General features: G+C 42.7%; 1 protein-coding gene across 1 annotated transcript in view; it reads left to right on the top strand.

Annotated features, from left to right (window-relative positions):
* RSBN1L (round spermatid basic protein 1 like) overlaps positions 1-18,461 on the top strand; it is a 90,459-nt gene that overhangs the window by 20,876 nt on the left and 51,122 nt on the right. The gene's annotated exons all lie outside the window — the stretch shown is intronic.

Below are 18,461 nucleotides of genomic sequence, written 5' to 3'. Positions count from 1 at the left end.
TAGCAGATTCAACAGAAGCAGAGATCTGCATGGGCCATAGAGACTAAACTTCTCTGTTACTCCTAAAAGTTCCTAATTTCTTCCATATCAGAATGAAGCATGCTGGGAGGGCAATGTCAGTGGGAAGCTTGCCGTGCTTGAGTCTTGTAAATGAACAGCATGACAGCCCTGATAAATGAAGTCCTCCGATATCTTTCTCCATCATTGAATCATTTTTTTAAGATGAAATTTGTGGTTATATGGAAATTAGCTTATTAAATCCTAGCTGTGAGTTTTGTTGTGATGTTTCTGTTTTTGGAGAGTGGCATGAGGTTCTAATCGTGCGGAAAGAATGCTCTGCCAGCCAGCAAAACCTTTTTTGCTCCTTAGTAACTCAGGGAACTGACATAACTCCCGTAGTTGCATACAAATAGTTTTCCTTTGAGGATTAGATTTGGCACTGGGGAAAGAGGTGGATTTTTTTTTTTTTAAAGTATAATTAAGAAATTCTAATCATGCTTTTCTAGCAGGTTTGCACATCTTAATGAAGTTCTGCTCTTTTTATGAAGCCACGTGGTTCAACATGGTGTGGTACAGTTTTTGTAGCCATGTAGCAGCTATTCTTAAATCCTGTTTTCATGTCTAAACCTATTAGGCTGTTTAATCATGTTTTGTGTTGGTGCATTCTTGGAAAATTTGGTCAGCTTTTCCCATATTGGTTGTGACTTTCAACCAGGAGGGAGAGGGAATTCCAAACACCACAAAGGTCATGAAATAAAGAGTGAATTACACAGTATGTGCTGTGGTGTTTTTTTTAAGCATATTTATTCCTCAGGCAAAAAGCTATGCATGCTTCCCATAATAAAAGCTTGCAATTCTAAAAGTTAAAACAAAATCGCTGATAGTTCCCAATCTAACTGATTAGGCCTGCTACACTTTTGTATCTGACTGTAGGTATTGGTACACTCTCTAAGAAATTTTTGTTTTTTGCAACACATAGCCTATTAGTTTTTCAGCCTATCCAGCGACAGGGGATTCGGCACGCTCGCTTTACCCCTCTTGTTGTTTACCAATGACTGTACATATTCCCATCCATCTAGAATTTCTAGACACTTATTATTCTCTAGTAGGCATAATAGAAACTCTTTTCTTTTTATAGAATAAACTTCTTCACTAATGGATTACAATTAGAGTTTAACTTCTAGTATTAAACTTTCACTTGTTATAGTCCTGTAAATATTTGAGTGATGTAAACTTAAAAATGAGCAGCTGGTGGGTGGATTTTTATAGGGCTTAAAAAAAATGTTTTCCAGACCCTGGTTATGTGGTCACTTGGGATTGTAACCGAATAGCAGCCAAAAGCTACTTCCTTTCCATTCTCCCCTTCCCTCCCCCAACCAGGGTGCAGAGGCATCTAGAGCCTCCCCTGCAAGGTGTAGCCAGAACTAGACACCCAGGTAGGAGCCATATGCCCAAGCAGAGTATCTCACAGCTGATTACAGTAGGTAAACAGATCTGCCTCCTGATCCCGAGCAAGCAGCACCAGGCTAGCAACCCAACCGAAACCTTCCATAGGGTCGAGGACCAAAAGCAGCCAGGTAGACCCTCCAGAGTTTTTTAAAATTAAATTAAATTAATGGAGATATCCTATCTCCTAGAACTGGAAGGGACCTTGAAAGGTCACTGAGTCCAGCCCCCAGCCTTCACTAGCAGGACCAAGTACTGATTTTGTCGCAGATCCCTCAAGTGGCCCCCTCAAGGATTGAGCTCACAGCCCTGGGTTTAGCAGGCCAATGCTCAAACCACTGAGCTATCCCTCCCCCATCCCTCTTGGATGTTAACTCTGGTAAGATCCCAAAACCACCTGGGAGTGTTGCAGTTCCTAAAGTTTGTTCCTCCATGCTGCAGCTTTGTCAGTCTTAAAATCTGGTGTTAAGGGAATATGCTGCCATTTATGTATCTAAGGATATGCATATTCACCAAGCATGCAGATTAGGGCATTGGGTTATTTGCATAAAACTGCAGGAATTCTGAATCTCCAACCTTAACAGGTATGGACATGCTAGTGCAGCTCTGTGTGCAGCATGGGGAGCAGTACAAGCTGAGAGATCCTGCTGTACAGAGAATTGGAAGAAAGGAGGGAGGACTGGTCAAGTGGGCGTAGCAAGGGTTCTGTCAGCACTGCAAAGAGTACTGAACTAGTTGCTGGAAGGAATGCATGTGCCATTTTAGGGTTCAGGCAGTGGCAAAAACTGTTAGCTGCTATGGTTGCAAATAATTGTAACTGAAGGTAGACAAGGCATATTAAAAGTTGTAGTGCAGAGAGAAGAGCCTTTTCTCACTGAACACATACATGTATGCATACACAGATTAAATGCAAATTATATTTTTTAATGTTCCTGTGTTAATATGCTGCTTCCCTGATAACTCATTCTTGTAATGATATATTTCCAGCCAAATAATGGAAGCAAAATTGTAATCTTGCCCTACCTTATTCCTGTTCCTCATTGAAATATGAACTCAAGCTTTCTTTGTAGCTGCAATTTTGCATACTTACGGGTGGAAATATCATAGTAAATTGTAGGACTGGAAGGGACCTCAAGAGGTCTTCTAGTCCAGTCCTCGGCACTCAAGGCAGGACTAAGTATTATCCAGACCATCCCTGACAGATGACTGTCTAACCTGCTCGTAAAAACTTCCAGTGATGGAGATCCCACATCTCCCTAGGCAGTTTATTCCAGTGTTTAACTACCCTCACGTTTTTCCTAATGCCCAACCTAAACCTCCATTGCTCCAATTTAAGCCCATTGTTTCTTGTCTCAGCCTCAGAGGTTAAGGAGAACAATTTTTCTCTCTCCTCCTTGTAAGAACCTTTTTAAGTACTTGAAAACACACACACACACACACACACACACACACACACACACACACACACACACACACACACACACACACACACACACACACACACACACACACACACACACACACACACACACACACACACACACACACACACACACACACACACCAGTCGTCTCTTCTCCAGACTAAACAAAACCAATTTTAGTCACTCTTTCCTCATAGGTCACATTTTGTAGACCTTTAATAATTTTGTTGCTCTCCTCTGTACTTTCTCCAGTTTGTCCACATATTTCCTGAAATGTGGTGCCAGAACTAGATACAGTACTCCAGCTGAGGCCTAATCAGCACGGAGTAGAGTGGAGAGTTACTCCTCCTGTCTTGCTTACAGCACTCCTGCTAATATATCCCAGCATGATGTTTGCTGCCTTTTTTCCCCCCAAACAGTGTTACTCTGAGTCATATTTACCTTGTTATCCACTATGACCCTCAGATCCCTTTCTGTAGTATTCCTTCCAAGGCAGTCATTTTCCATTTTGCATGTATGCAACTGATTGCTCCTTCCTAAGTGGAGTACTTTGCATTTGTCCTTATTGAATTTCATCCTATTTACTTCAGATCATTTCTCCAGTTTGTCCACATCATTTTGAATTTTAATCCTGTCCTCCAGAGCTCTTGCAACCACTCCCAGCTTGGTATTGTCCGCAAACTTTAAGTGTAGTCTCTATGCCATTATCTAAATCATTGACGAAGATATTGAACAAAACAGGATCTAGGACCGATCCCTGTGGGACCCCAACGGTTTTCCAACCAGTTATGCAGCCACCATCTAGGTTGTATTTGCCTACTTTGTTTATGAGAAGGCCATGCAAGATAGTATCAAAAGCCTTACTAAAGTCAAGATCTACCATATTTACTGCTTCTCCCCTATCCACAAGGCTTGTTAACCTGTCAAAGAAAGCTATTAGGTTGGTTTGACATGATTTGTTCTTGACATATCCATGCTGACTGTTACTTATCACCTTATTATCTTCTAGGTGCTTGCAAATTGATTGCTAAATTTTTTGCCCCATTATCTTTTTGGGTACTGATGTTAAACAGACTGGTCTATAATTCCCCAGTTGTCCTGATTCCCCTTTTTATAGATTGGCTCTATATTTGCCCTTTCCCAGTCTTCTGGAATCTGTCCCGTCTGTCATGACTTCTTGAAGATAATTGCTATCTCCTCAGTCAGCTCCTTGAGTAGTCTGGGATGTATTTCATCAGGCCCTGGTGACTTGAAGACATCTTACTTGTCCAAGTAATTTTTTAACTTTTTCTTTCCCTGTTTTAGCTTTAGATCCTATTTCATTTTCACTGGCATTCACTGTGTTAGACATCAAATCGCTACTAAACTTTTTGGTGAAAAAAGGGATAAGCCAGGTCTCCCAGAATAACCGGACCAACCTCCACACTATTAGTGTCCACAGTATTCCTGAGGGCAAACAGTTTTCTCCATTTATTTAAATAGGATTGAGTTATGAAAGATTCAGGCATTGTGGACCCTCCCAGACCATATTATATATAATATGTGACAATCTTGCTCATTATTCTAGGAGTTCTGAATGAGTCCTTTGGCCCACACAACTCCATAGAGGGCTATTTTAATGCACAGGTGAATTTTCACATCTCTCTGCTTCATATTTCTGGGCCCCCCAATGTGGGAGGGTTTTGTGTATATACTCTTAACTCTGATCATATAAATATGGATTGGAGCAGCCAGAGATGGAAATGATCTATTTTAGAGGGTAGTCTGTTGCTTTCTGCTATTTGTCTGGATGGAAATTAGATTTCTCTTAATCTCAATTTAAAAAAAAAATGTATTAAGATTTTTCCCAGTGTGTTGACCAGCATTCTCCATGATAGATGCCTCTAATATCTGAGGTTGCAAGCTATTTCCTTTGTATGGGTTTACATGTCTACACTGGAATAATCTCATTAGAAAATGTTTCAACTAAGATGTTACACATAATATGCACATAGTGTATGTAGTGTTCTCTAAGGATATCCTATGGTCTGTTGCTTTGCTGCTGAGCAGTGTGCATCCTAAGATTGTTTTTGCTGTAAATGTGGAAAGTCAGGTGGGTACCAATTTAAAAAAACCCAAAACCGCCCCATACTTCCTTTCTGGGCTGGCTCATGCCATTTTTCTGTTTGTCGTCAGCCTGGACACAACTTGCTCTGTATCTCTATCTCTATGGTGACAACTGTGAATATGCACAGGCTGCTTCAGTTGTATTACAGTACTTGGAGCCAGATTAATTCTGTATTGGACTTTGTGTGTCACACCACCAAGCTGATGTGGGAGCAGGAAAATATTCTATGGCAGCAGCAGCTCCTCTAGCAGCAGGAAGATATTCTGCAGTGGTGGCAGCAGGACAAGGTAGAAGAACTGGAGGATGCCAAGATCTTGGAATAAGAGGACCAGTTCCTGGATCATTTACATAGCATTTTGTGTCATTTCTGGGCCAGGAAATTCAGCGTGGATTGGTGGGAGAAGATGGTTCTGCAGTGCTCGAATGACCAGTAGTGACAAGAAAACTTTAGAGCAGGGAGGGTTACCTTTTTTGAGACCAGTATAGAACTGACCCAGGAGCTTCAGGGACAGCATACCAAGGTGCGTTGCCCCATATTATCTGTGAAGAGACGGGCTGCCATTGGCATTGCCATCTGGCAGTTGACCACTTCAGAATGTTACCGGTCTGTAGCCAACCAATTCAGTGAGGGGAAATCAACTGTTGGGACTATTCTCATGCAGGTTTGCTAAGCCATTAAGATGCTGTCTAACCAGTTCAGGAAGCTTAGTAATGCTCAGATTATTGATGCTTGAAGTTCCTAAACTGAATTGGGCACATGGTTCCATCAATTGCCCCATCATTTCCCCCCAATCCCTTCCCTCCCGTCTGCCATGGTGCAGCATTTATAAACAGAGGATTATTTCTTCATGGTGCTGCAGGAACTGGTGGACCACCATGGCAGGTTTACAGACATAAATGCAGGGTGGTCTAAAAGGGTCCACGATGCTTGGATCTTTCAGAACTATTTGCCCCCCAGGAGTAATGTGGACATTAATGGTATGTAGGTTGGTCTGGTTATTCTGGGAGATCTGGCTTATCCCCGGAAGCCTTGGCTAATGAAGCCATACGTAAGTTGCTTGGACAGAAGGAAGGAACATTTTAATTATCACCTGAGTAGCTGCTGGTTGGTAGTCAAGTGTGCATTTGGCCATTTGAAAGGCAGATGGTATTGTTTGTGGAACAGGTTGGAAGCAGCAGAAAAAGATGTTCCAACCATTGTAATTGCATGTTTTGTTTTTGGACAATATTTGAGAGAGCCAAAGGAAAGCCTTACTGATGGATGGGAGACCTGAGGTGTGAAGACTTGCTCTGAGGTCTGAGCAGACAGCAGGGGTTCCACAGAGAACATAAACACCCATAGGAATGCTGTCAGGGATGCCTACTGTTTGTATTTTAGTCACATGCCTGAACATGTTAGCCTGGGGGGATGGGGTGGGTGGTGAGATGCAGACACGAACACTGGGGAACATTGTGTGCATGTTTTGAAGTTTAATGTTCCTTATGTGCCGTTGTAAAACGTTGTGAATTATTTCAGTTTTATTTCAAGGGTTCTTTATTTTAAATGCCGTGATGACTCTGCCTGTATTGTAAATGGTTTTATTATGAAACAATCAAAATTATAAAATTTTAATGAAACCAATGGAAAAATAATATCTTTGGTTAGTTAAATGTTTCTAAATACAATATTAACCAACTGTACATAAGTGTTTAATTACCGCAACAGTGCAAACAGAATTCAAAGTGCAACAGTAAGGACATTTCAAATACCACAGTTTGGTGAGGGAGATAAGTGACTGTAAGCCTTGCCTCTGGCTCTTGTTGGCTTGCATTCTGGGACTGAGTGCCTCTGCTCAAAATTTTCAGGGTTGTTGCAAGGCTTAAAAGAGCTGGACTTCCAGGTGCAAGTGTACTTTGTGCCCAAAAGTTGGATCTGTGGTGAATGATCACAGCTGCTGGGAGCACTGCTGTGGGGATGAAGAGGTTAGGAGTTGTTGCTGGTCCCAATGGAAAGCAGTGTCCAAGTGCTGAAGGACATGGCTGGGTCCCAAATTATGGGAATGCAGGACCTGTTGCCCTATCAGGAGCATGTTTTGCAGGAGGGCATTCTGGCTCAGGATAGTGTCCATGAGTTGCCTCTGCATCTGTCTTTTCCATGCTCTTTGAGCATGGTGATTCTGTCCTTGGCCGCTGCCATGATCTCCTGAAATAAGTGCATTTCTCTGTCCTTCTGATTCTTCATGTAAAGCCTCCACCTCTCAGGCAGCCTGGCTTTCCTCTGTGACTCTGGAATGAATTCTGCAAACATGTTGTCCCTAGTCGCCGTCTTTCTCCCCCTCAGATTGGCCAGCCTGTCAGTAGTATATAGAGACTTTGTCCTTGATTGTCTGGCTGTTGCAGGTGCTATGGCTGTGGGAGTTGGGGGGGAAGGTTGGAGGGAACCTTAGCTTACTTTGTTTGGGATATGAACAACAAGCACCATGATTTAAGCATGTCTGTGATCTTACACGCGACACTTCCCATTCTTGGAAGAAATTCAGAGATCTAAGTGGTCAGCATGTATTTGGATTTCAGTGTACTGTCTGCTTCCATGCTGTTAGGGGTGAGGGTGGTTCCAGGTTTATGTTTGTAGTTCTGTTTGTGTGCTGGAAGTGCTGTTATGATGTCATAGGTGTAAAGAGAGGGGTTATGGGTTCTTGGGAGGTGAGCTGGATTGTAATTCCCTCCACATCTAGGCTGTCCTCATTCTCAATGACATTATGCTGAGGTGGATGACTAGGAGGTAGAAAGTGGTTTTATTCAGAAAGGCAAAGGGCAGACCAGGAAGATATGCTGTGAAGTTATTTACCAGGATGATTTCCCCCCAACCCCACAAAAGCGCTGTAGGAGTGGAAGGAGCTTGCAAGCTATACGGGCGGCTTGGGCATGTGGCTATTCTTAATGTGCAAAACAAAATCGAGTTATTTCTCCATGTCTGCAGAGGAGATATAGCAGAACTTAAGACTGAGAATATGCAGAGAAGAATAGATAGGGTCCTACAATGACTGTCAGCTACAGTGTGTGTTACAGGGCATTGAACTTCAGTGGGGAGCACTTTAGTGGTGCTTTCAGGCCAGGCTAGCTGGCCTAGCTGGGTGCATAGGATAGAGCTCAGTGCTGCTTTCAGTCTGATTGGTAACTTATCCCGTGTGTTGTGAGGACACCGGCTACATCACTTGGGTGCTGATAGTCCTCCAAAACCTTTCCACAATTTCCCCCTCCCCTTGCCATGTGCCAGGAATGACATACAAGTTTTCCCACAATTCACTGGGAAGGAAGCATAGGGTGGCTGAGTTTTTTACAGTGTAAAGAACAATGAGAGACGCCCTCAGGAGTCCTAGCAACACACATCATTGAATGCAGCACCAATGAGGACACTAACTTGGGAATGGTTTGCAGCGTGTCTGCTCATACCTCAGCTAAGCTAACCTGGGTGCTGGTCATCCAAGTTGACTCTGCAGTGAACACATACCTTTAGCTTTTTGATGTGTGTTCAGTGAGTGTGAATGCCAGTGGCATATCCTTGAGTGGGCCCTACATTTTCCATGTTTGAAATTTGAATTTTTTAAATAAAAATCAAGTTTAACTTGGAATTTAAGCCTTTTATAGTTTAACTGTTCATCTTGCTTTGATTCAGAATAGTAAAACAGAATTGATATCGGAATGTAATTGGCTTTAGATTGCTGTGTAATCTTTTCATCAAACTGCTTATGCACTATGCCCTAGAGGCACTCTTACTTGCTCTCTTGGGGAAGTAAAAATCAACTTAAAGAACACTTAAGTTGAAAAGTTAAGAAATGCCTGATTTAAGATTCTGTGCAACATTGATTTGGCCCCATTGTGCATAATATGCATTACGATGCAGTCTTTAGTTGCATGATCATATGCTACTTTTTACCACAGGATCCCTGTCTCATTCAATGCATTGGAAGGGCACACGAGGGCCAGGATTAATCCTGAACACAATCTTAAATTTGGCATTTCTAAATTTCAACAATTTGATTTTGCAACCTAAATAACTTTCTTTTTAATGTTGCTTTTTTTATATGTAGTAAGATAGTGACCCATATGATTATAGTGAGATTCAAGGATCTTCCATACAGGAACTTGGGCTGTTAAGTAAAGTGCAAGATTTGCTTTCAGAGTAAAAGTGAAGCACAATGCTTGATTAAAACTAACATGTATGTAGTGTAAAAAAAACAAAAACAAAAAACTTGTTCTGCATTGTTAAGCTGTTTCTAATGGTAACTTTAGTGAAGAATAAGACCAGTGTAAGAATGCAGGGAGCTTTAAGAAAGTCTTCCGTTCTTAAAGAGAGGCTGTCAATTTGAAAGATTAAAGACTAACTTTAAAGTACCCAGTTCTCTAATCGTGCAGCCTCTCAGTAAAGCCCAGAAACTTTAATTCCTTTAAAAAATAAGAAAACTACTTCTGCACTCTAGTTGGTGTATTTTAAGGGTCTTTCAGCAGGGGAATATGAGCTGTTTTCAGTTTCCCTTCCTGTCTGTGCTACTTCCTCTTTGCTCAGCTCATATTCTCTGTTTGGAGGCGTTCCCACCCTCCTTGCCCCAAGGAGAGATCAAGGGATGACTCTGATCTCCAGACCTGCTGCTTCTCCTTGCTATTTTCTGTAGATGGGAGATGGTATGGGGGGATCTCCACTGCTTTCCATTCAAGATCTGGTGAGGAATTTCATCCAGCACTTTGCTTCTCTTTTGTCCGTCCCTCTCCTGCCCCCAGGTGTGGAGGTCAGAGAAAGTAGACTAATTCCTACCCTGCTTGGCTGTTCCAGTACTTTTTTTTGAGTCTTGTTAAGATGAGAGGACCTCTCTCTCTGGTCCTGTTGAGGGTCATGCTGCCAGCAGGTACTTCCTTGACCCTAAACCTCACATAGCAACAGTAGCCTTATGCCTTCTTGTAGGGCCTGGGGGCGAATATAGTTCTGAGATAACTGCAGCTATGTGCATAAATGGTATAATCACTCCAGCATGTGATTAAAACTTTGTATACAGTCACTTTCACTTCCTGTCATGCTTATATTTCTAATGAAAGAAATAGGGATTATTGCTAATATATTTCAGTTTTAGTAATCTTAGGAGTTTTATATGTATGTATGTATACTTGTTGCCTCCAAAACTGAACAGATAGTTCTTTCTAGTGATTGGTGAAGGATTAACTAACCTGATGAACCAGTTCTGTACTGAGGGGGGGGAGAGGAAAGGTATATTTTCACATTCGTTAGCCAATGTGTTAAATACACCATTATTTTTCCTAGTGAAGATAAGGTCATGGACTTCAAGGGCCAACAGGACTGGGGAAGCATTATGAGACGTGTGAGATGGGTTTGCACTGGTTTAACTAAAATCTATTTCAGAATCGGTTTAAACGTGTGCAAGTTTCTTGTGTAGACAAGACCTTAGATCAGGGGAAGTCAATTATTTTTTCGTCAGTGTCCAAATTTCTTGGTCAAGGTATAGTCAAGGTCCAGACTCCAGAGAGACATTTTTCACACTGCAATAACAGTAATGATAATAAGTAAATAAAAAAGATTTCATGGTCTGTTTAAAATCATGTGGCAGTCTGGATTTGGCCCGCTGTCCACTTACTGAGTACTTCTGCCTTAAGGTAGGTCTATGCTTATAGCGCACGTGGTGAAGACGCTCTATGCCAACAGGAGAGCGTTCTCCTGTCAGCATAAAAAAACCACCCATGTGAGCGGCATAAGCTATGTCAGCGGGAGAAGCTCTCCTGCTGACAGCGCTATGCATATTAGTGCTATGTTGGCGTAATTTGTGGTGGTCAGGGAGTGGAATATTCACACCTGAGCGACATAAATTTTGTCAACATAGTCGGTAGTGAAGACATAGCCTTAAACTGCAAGCTCATTGGGGGTCTACGTTTGCATTGTACACTATACAATGTATACAATTAAGCACACCCAAGTGTGGCTAAGAATCATCTGTGACGGTTTAAAAACTGCATGTAAGAGAAATGACTTCTCTCTTTCTCACCACTATCTCTACAAAGCATGTACAGCAGAAGTGGAAAATTGCACAAGTATGTTTGCCACTCTTGCATCTTCCTTAGCAGGAGAGGTAGAGTGAAATATATTGATAGCATCTGCTGTTTGGGCTTCACTGAACAGCCAGAGCTGGGCATAATCCCCCATAGAAGACCAATCAAAGAACCTTTCTCTTATCTTAGTTTCTGAGATACTGTCTTGCACAAATAGATAAGATTGTGATATGCTCAGATACTACAGTAATGGGGGCCATTATACAAAGTACCCAAGGTAGACAGTGAAACATTCAGTACTCTTCTGTGTCATTTTGGGGTAAGGGGAAACAAGTATCTGTTTAAAAATAAAGTGTAGGAACCTACTAGTACTTCATGGTATGTTTAAACAATCAAAAATCAGATGTAATTCCATACTTGTGTTAATGGGTTTGGCTGCCATTCTCAATACTACTGATAGTACCCCCCAAAAAGAAGCCAACCTCCATTCCCTTCTTTGCCACCTTGAAAGTGGAGGGAAGGTTGTCCCTACCCTGACAGATAAATGAATCCCTTGATCTCACTCATGGTTGCCAAAGTAGCTTTCAGCATAGGGCAGTCTGGAAATATATAGTAATGTTTAAAATGGTACCTGCAGGGACACCAACGTTAAATCTAGACAATATAAAGAGCTAAGTGGTTTCAGGTATTACACCTGCCTTCAAGCTCCCTGCTTATCTATAATTTGTTTTATTTAACTAAGAAAATACAAAAACCAACCCTTCCCCCCTCTTCTGTTGCTACGAGCCACATGTGGGTGTATAAGACACATACCTACTTCCCTGTGCCATATTTTTGGGTTTTTTACTTCCTCTGTCTGAAGTTTGGGTCCATTGTGGTATAGGAAGCATGACAATAGTTGGTTTTCGAACTTGTATTTTGTCTGGTTGCATGCCGTTCCTGATTCTTAGAGCCTTTCTTTGGCTTCCAACTTCCACATTCTGGAAGGATATGAGGCACTGCTAAGCAGCCTTAACACCCCTTTAACAAAGCTTTTTATTAGTGAATTTCCCTTGTTTTTAATAAGGCTGTCAATTAATCGCAGTTAACTCACGCAATTAACTCAAAAAAATTAATCGCGATTAATCGCACTTATAACGATAGAATACCAATTGAAATTTATTAAATATTTTTGGATATTTTTCTACATTTTCAATATTGATTTCAATTGCAATGCAATACAAAGTGCACAGTGCTCACTTTATATTATTATTTTGATTACAAATATATGCACTGTAAAAATGATAAAAGAAATAGTATTTTTCAATTCACCTCTTACAAGTACTGAAATGCAATCTCTTTATTGTGAAAGTGTAACTTACAAATGCAGATTTTTTAATTTTTATTTTTTTGGTTACATAACTACACTCAAACAAAACAGTGTAAAACTTTGGAGCCTACAAGTCCACTCAGTCCTACTTCTTATTCTGTCCGTTGCTAAGACAAACAAGTTTTACATTCACAGGAGATACTGCTGCCTGCTTCTTATTTACAATGTCACCTGAAAGTTAGAATAAGCGTTTGCATGGCACTTTTGTAGCCAGCGTTGCAAGGTATTTACATGCCAGATATGCTAAACATTCGTATGCCCTTTCATGCTTTGGCCACCATTCCAGAGGACATGCTTCCATGCTGATGATGCTCGTTTAAAAAAAAAATGCGTCAATTACATTTGTAACTGTACTCCTTGGGGGGGAGAATTGTATGTCTCCTGCTCTGTTTTACCCGCATTCTACATATATTTCACCTTAAGCAGTCTCGGATGATGACCCAGCACATGTTCATTTTAAGAATACTTTCACAGCAGATTTGACAAAACGCAAAGAAGGTACCGTTGAGGTTTCTAAAAATAGCTACAGCACTCAACCCAAGGTTTAAGAATCTGAAGTGCCTTCCAAAATCTGAGAGGGACAAGGTGTGGAGCATGCTTTTAGAAGTCGTCTTAAAAGAGCAACACTCTGATGCAGAAACTACAGAACCCGAACCACCAAAAAAGAAAATCAACCTTCTGCTGGTGGCATCTGAGCCAAATGCCGGAAATGAACATGCGTCAATCCGCACTGCTTTGAATGGTTATCAGGCAGAACCCATCATCAGCATGGGAGCACGTCCTCTGGAATGGTGGTTGAAGCATGAAGGGACATATGAATCTTTAGCGCATCTGGCACGTAAATACCTTGCAATACCAGCTACAACAGTGCCATGCGAACGCCTGTTCTCGCTTTCAGGTGACATTGTAAACAAGAAGCAGGCAGCGTTATCTCCTACAAATTGTAACCAACCTTGGTCAGCCAATCACTCAGACAAACAAGAAGTAGGACTGGGTGGACTTGTAGGCTCTAAAGTTTTAAATTGTTCTATTTTGAATGCAGTTTTTTTGTACATAATTCTACATTTGTAAGTTCAACTTTCATGATAAAGAGATTGCACTAGAGTACTTGTATGAGTTGAATTGAAAAATACACTTTTTTGTTTTTTACAGTGCAAATTTGTAATAAAAAATAAAGTGAGCACTGTACACTTTGTATTCTGTGTTGTAATTGGAAGTATTGGGAGCATAAGCTTTCGTGGGTAAGAACCTCACTTCTTCAGATGCAAGTAATGCAAGTAATTTCCATTACTTGCATCTGAAGAAGTGAGGTTCTTACCCACGAAAGCTTATGCTCCCAATACTTCTGTTAGTCTTAAAGGTGCCACAGGACCCTCTGTTGCTTTTTACAGATTCAGATTAACACGGCTACCCCTCTGATACCTGTGTTGTAATTGAAATCAATATATTTGAAAATGTAGTAAACATCCAAAAATATTTAAAATAAATGGTATTCTATTGTTTAACAGTGTAATTAATCGCGATTAATTTGTTTCATTGTGTGACAGCCCTATTTTTTAAGAAACTGGTGACCGGAGGGGGCGTTGTCATGAAGGATGGGTGATGGGGAATCCCAGAGCCCATTTCCTTGTTTGGGGGGGAAAATGAGTGGGAAAAGAGTTCAGAGTTCCTCCTCCCCACACAGAAGCAGGGGAAAATGTTATTTTTTCCCCCCCTTTAGAAATACCGGGAGCTTTGTAGTAGCAGCTTCACACCTCAGTAGCCTGGCAGAGGTGTGACCTAACTCATTCATCAACTTGTGGTTCTCTCCTCCCTGCTAATCTCCGCACTATATGCTTGTCATACCCCAAACCTCCTAGTTCTCAGCTTGATGTGGACAGTGCTATGCACCAAGCCACCATTTTTTAAAATGTGTCACTTTTGGAGAACTGCATCTTTGGAACTTCTTGGCTCAAGGACCCCAAATTTGTACTGCAATGTCTACACCCAACCCTTGGTGTGGCATACCAGTTTTTGGAATTTGAGAATTTTTAGAGCACTTAGAGGTTATATGTGGTACAGTAATGTTGCTCCAAGCCTTTCTCACTGTATCTAAGGGGAGCCTCTGGCATGTGGCTAATTTGAGCTTGAATCAGTCATGTGCACCATTCTGTAGACCCAGTAAGAAAGCCTAAAACTTCAGTTATTAAATTCTCAAGCTGGATTGTGGAGCCAGACTCTAAATAAGCTCAGCGTAGTCCCGTGATAGAAGTTTTTTGGGGGATAAGTTTTTTGCCCATATGTACCCCTACAGTGTCCCTCTTTCTCTCTCCCCCGCCCCCCCCCCCCCCAAAAAAAAAAGTTTGGAAGAAAAGTGCTGTAAGAAACAGCAAATTTTAAAATGAGATGATCTGGAGAGAGTTATGCTTGGGAGCCCCTTTAGCAAATGATCCCAAACTTCTACCACTAACTCTACTCTGGTCCGTTTAGCAATTTTCAGGCCAACTTCAGTATACATGTAGATTTTAAGACACTTTGGAAAAACTAGCTCTATCTGAAAAGTCCTGCTCAATTGTATGTGGTGCTGGCAGGACCACTCCATAATTTACATGTCAAGAGAGGAGAGGACTCTGACAGCAGCATGAGCTCAGGCAACTAGGTGGATGGATGGATACACAATGGCAATTTTCAGATCTTTTGTTTAGCAACCTGTCTGACAACATTTAAAGAGGTGAGATAATGCTCCAATAAAAGATAACTTCTGTTGGTGAAAGAGTTGAGCTGTTGAGCTATGGCTGGTCTGCACCAAAAACTTACATAGCTATATCTTTTTTGGATGTGAAAAATCCACCCCTCCGAGACATAGGCCTGTCTACACTACACAATTAAGTCATAGCCGCCGCAGTAATTACTGCAGATTTTCATGTCCACGCTACCTTCATTCTGCTGGTGGTGTGTCCCCTCACCAGGAACGCTTGAACAGACTTAAGTAGGGCAGTGTGGCAGGCTGACAGCTCAGGCTGCTGGCTCTGCACCAAGCTCCCAGCAGGGAGTTGGGTGCAGGGCTCCCAGCTGGGGCAATGTCAGTAGTGCAGCGTCTACACAGATACCGTGTCACCCTAAGTGCTATACTTCTTGTGGAGGTGGAGTTATTAGGTCAGTGTAGTGGGGCACTTACATCAGCAGGAGCAGCGTTGTAATGTAGACACTTTAGAGTTAGGTCAACATAAGGCAGCTTATGTCTACCTAACTCTGGCTGTAGCTATACTGACCTAACCACCTGCTTCTCAAGCAGATGGATTAACTACAGTGACAGAACTCCTCCCATCAGTGTAGTGATTGTCTACAGTGAAGTGCTACAGCGGCATAATTGCAGTGTTGCAGCTGTGCTGTGGTAGCATTTTAAGTGTAGACATAGGCCTAGAGCAGGGGTTCTCAGGACATGGTTTTTTGGTGGCCTCAGAGTGCAGCCACCAACTCTTGCTGGTGGCTGCTCTCTCACTTTTTTCTAAAATACTTAATTTGCTTTAGGAAAAACACATGAATATGTACATATACACCTCCAAATCACTGTAATTTTATTTATTGCTAGGTAGTAAGTCTGTTGTTAAAAGTGATATTAATAAGCATACAAATATCACTTTTCACAGAAGACTTACTCAGCCCTATCAAGCCTGGGGCCAAATTAAGCCCGGGATAGGAAGTCGGGGGAGGCAGTGGAGGCCAGGAGCAATGGGGGTTGATGGGTGGGAGAGGGGCTGGGGAGGCAGCAGGGGCCTGAAGCCCACCGGCTGCAACCTGCTATCCTACCACCCCCACAGGGCTGAAGCCCTAAGCCTGAGCCCCCCACTGCCCTTGGGAAGATGGAGAATTCACTGGCTGCCTGCTCCTCCAGCATTGTGCCCCAGGTGTCTCCCGAGGGGGGTAGGGCCCAACCCCTGCTGGCAGCCCCAGCAATCAACACCAAGGTGGTGCATGCAGGAGTAAGGGGGAGGGCCCACTATATTGCATGCCAGACACCCCCCCTCAAGTCACAGCCCAGGAGCCTGTGGCCACAAGAAAAGACCCTGGTGGCCATGTGGTCACCGTGGCTGCATTTGAGAAACGCTGCCCTAGAGAACTCTTCAGATCTGGGAATGGTACTCAGAGGTGGAACAGCTTGTTTAGCATAAGCAGTAAAGACACATTCTAAGTAATAACGCACCTTCCACATAACTGGACCCCATATGGAGTATCATTAAACAATTACAGTCCCTACTCAGTGGGGACCATATCCTGAAAGAAATCTTTCTTGACCCCCTTTTCTGGCCTTCAAACAATCTCCCAATCTTGCCAAGCTCATAATCGGAAGCAAGCTCCCCACAGACCAGGACACCAACACAAAGCAGCACCAGAACCAGCCATAACCACAGACGAAAAATCTGCAGACATATCTCAATACCCCCATAACGCTACCTTTCAAGATCTGTGGGTCCTACACATAGGGTTACTATATTTCAAGTTCCCAAACAGAGGATACTGCTGGAGGTGGAGTTGGGGGAGTTGGAGGGGGTACCGGTGGCGGGGGCACTCACTAGAGATGGGGGAGTAGTGTTGCTCCTTGTCAGAGTGGCAGCATGTCTGGTGCAAGCCTAGGGCACAGCAACAGCCATCAGTCAGTGCCTCCCTGCAGGACCTCCTCCCCAGGGCTGGGATCCGGGGCCTGGGTGAGCGGGATGTGGCTGCCGGTGAATGGACCAGTTGGGACTCTTTCTGAGCTGCAGTGTCTGCTTTGTAGAAATCCAGGATATTTCCTGTTTGGAAAAACCACCTGGACAGAGGATAGAACCTCAAAAAAGAGGCAATGTCAGTGAAAACCTGGACATATTGTAACCCTACCTACACATGTCTATTGCAACATGTGCTGTACCTCATCCACTGCACTAAATGCCCCCAAAAATACAATGTGGACGAAACCGGACAATTTCAACTCTCTTGAATGAACTCTCATAGAAACATGATAGAAGACAAAAACATTCATGTGGTGAACATTTTTGACAAAACGATCACTCCATATCTGACCTATCAGTCTTCATTGTCAGAGGAAACCTGTGCAACACCTTCAAAAGATGAGCCTGGGAGCTTAAATTCATAACTTTGCTGGACACGAAAAATCATGGTCTTAATAAAGACATTGGATTTATGGCTTATTACAACAGTCTGTAATGCACCACCTTCCTTTTTTATTCTATGACTGCAGAGGGGTTAATGGGCCATTTCATCTTGAATAGTCTCCTAGAATGTAACTACTTATTCTAAACAATCTGTTCCACCTTGTATTTAGCTGTGTCACTTCTTAGTACCTTTCCTAGACCTCAAGAATTGCTCAGTGTAGCTTGAAAGCTTGTCTCTTTCACCAACAGAAGTTGGTCCAATTAATATTCCTGGGGGAATTCTGCACCAAAAAATTAAAAATTCTGTGCACAGTATTTTCAAATTCTGCATATTTTGTCAAAATAACACTATATAATCACACCAGATTCAATTATTTTGGTAATTTTATTTCAAAATATCTGTCAGCAACTCTGTCTGTAATAATACAGATGACAAAAAAAAATTCCCCCAGGAGTAGAGAGTTAAAGAAACCCCACCAAACACCCACACATTCTTTCCCCAGAGCCTAGCTGCAGGGTGCCCCTTCCTGGTGCAGACACCCACACCACCTTCCCCCTCAGAGCCCAGCCTTGGGGTGCTCACCCAGCCCCCATAGAGCCCAGGCATGGGGCCCCCCAGCCCAGACACCCACAACCTCTTCCCCACAGAGCCTAGCTTCAGGGCACCCTCTAGAGCCCAGGGATCTAGAGAGAGAGAGAAACAGCCTGATGCTGGGTCCCAGGCTTGTATGGAGTTTCCTGCACACTGCCTCCTTCCTTCAGGGTGTGCCAGGAACTGCAGCTGCCAGGAACTCTCCAGCTCCTCCTTCCCCCTCCCACCAGCAGTCTTCTATTTGCGAACTGGGGTGTTGGGCTCTGTCAGATCCAGCTGCTCCTAGGGGCGACCAGCAGCTGTACAGCGCCAATTCTATGGGGAAAAAGGAAATTCTTCACAGAACATTAATTCTGTGC

This window comes from Emys orbicularis, chromosome 1 (genome assembly GCF_028017835.1).
Source record: "Emys orbicularis isolate rEmyOrb1 chromosome 1, rEmyOrb1.hap1, whole genome shotgun sequence".
Taxonomy (NCBI): domain Eukaryota; kingdom Metazoa; phylum Chordata; order Testudines; family Emydidae; genus Emys; species Emys orbicularis.
The sequence above is the reverse complement of the archived record's forward strand: the minus strand, read 5'-3'. Positions and strand labels throughout refer to the sequence as shown.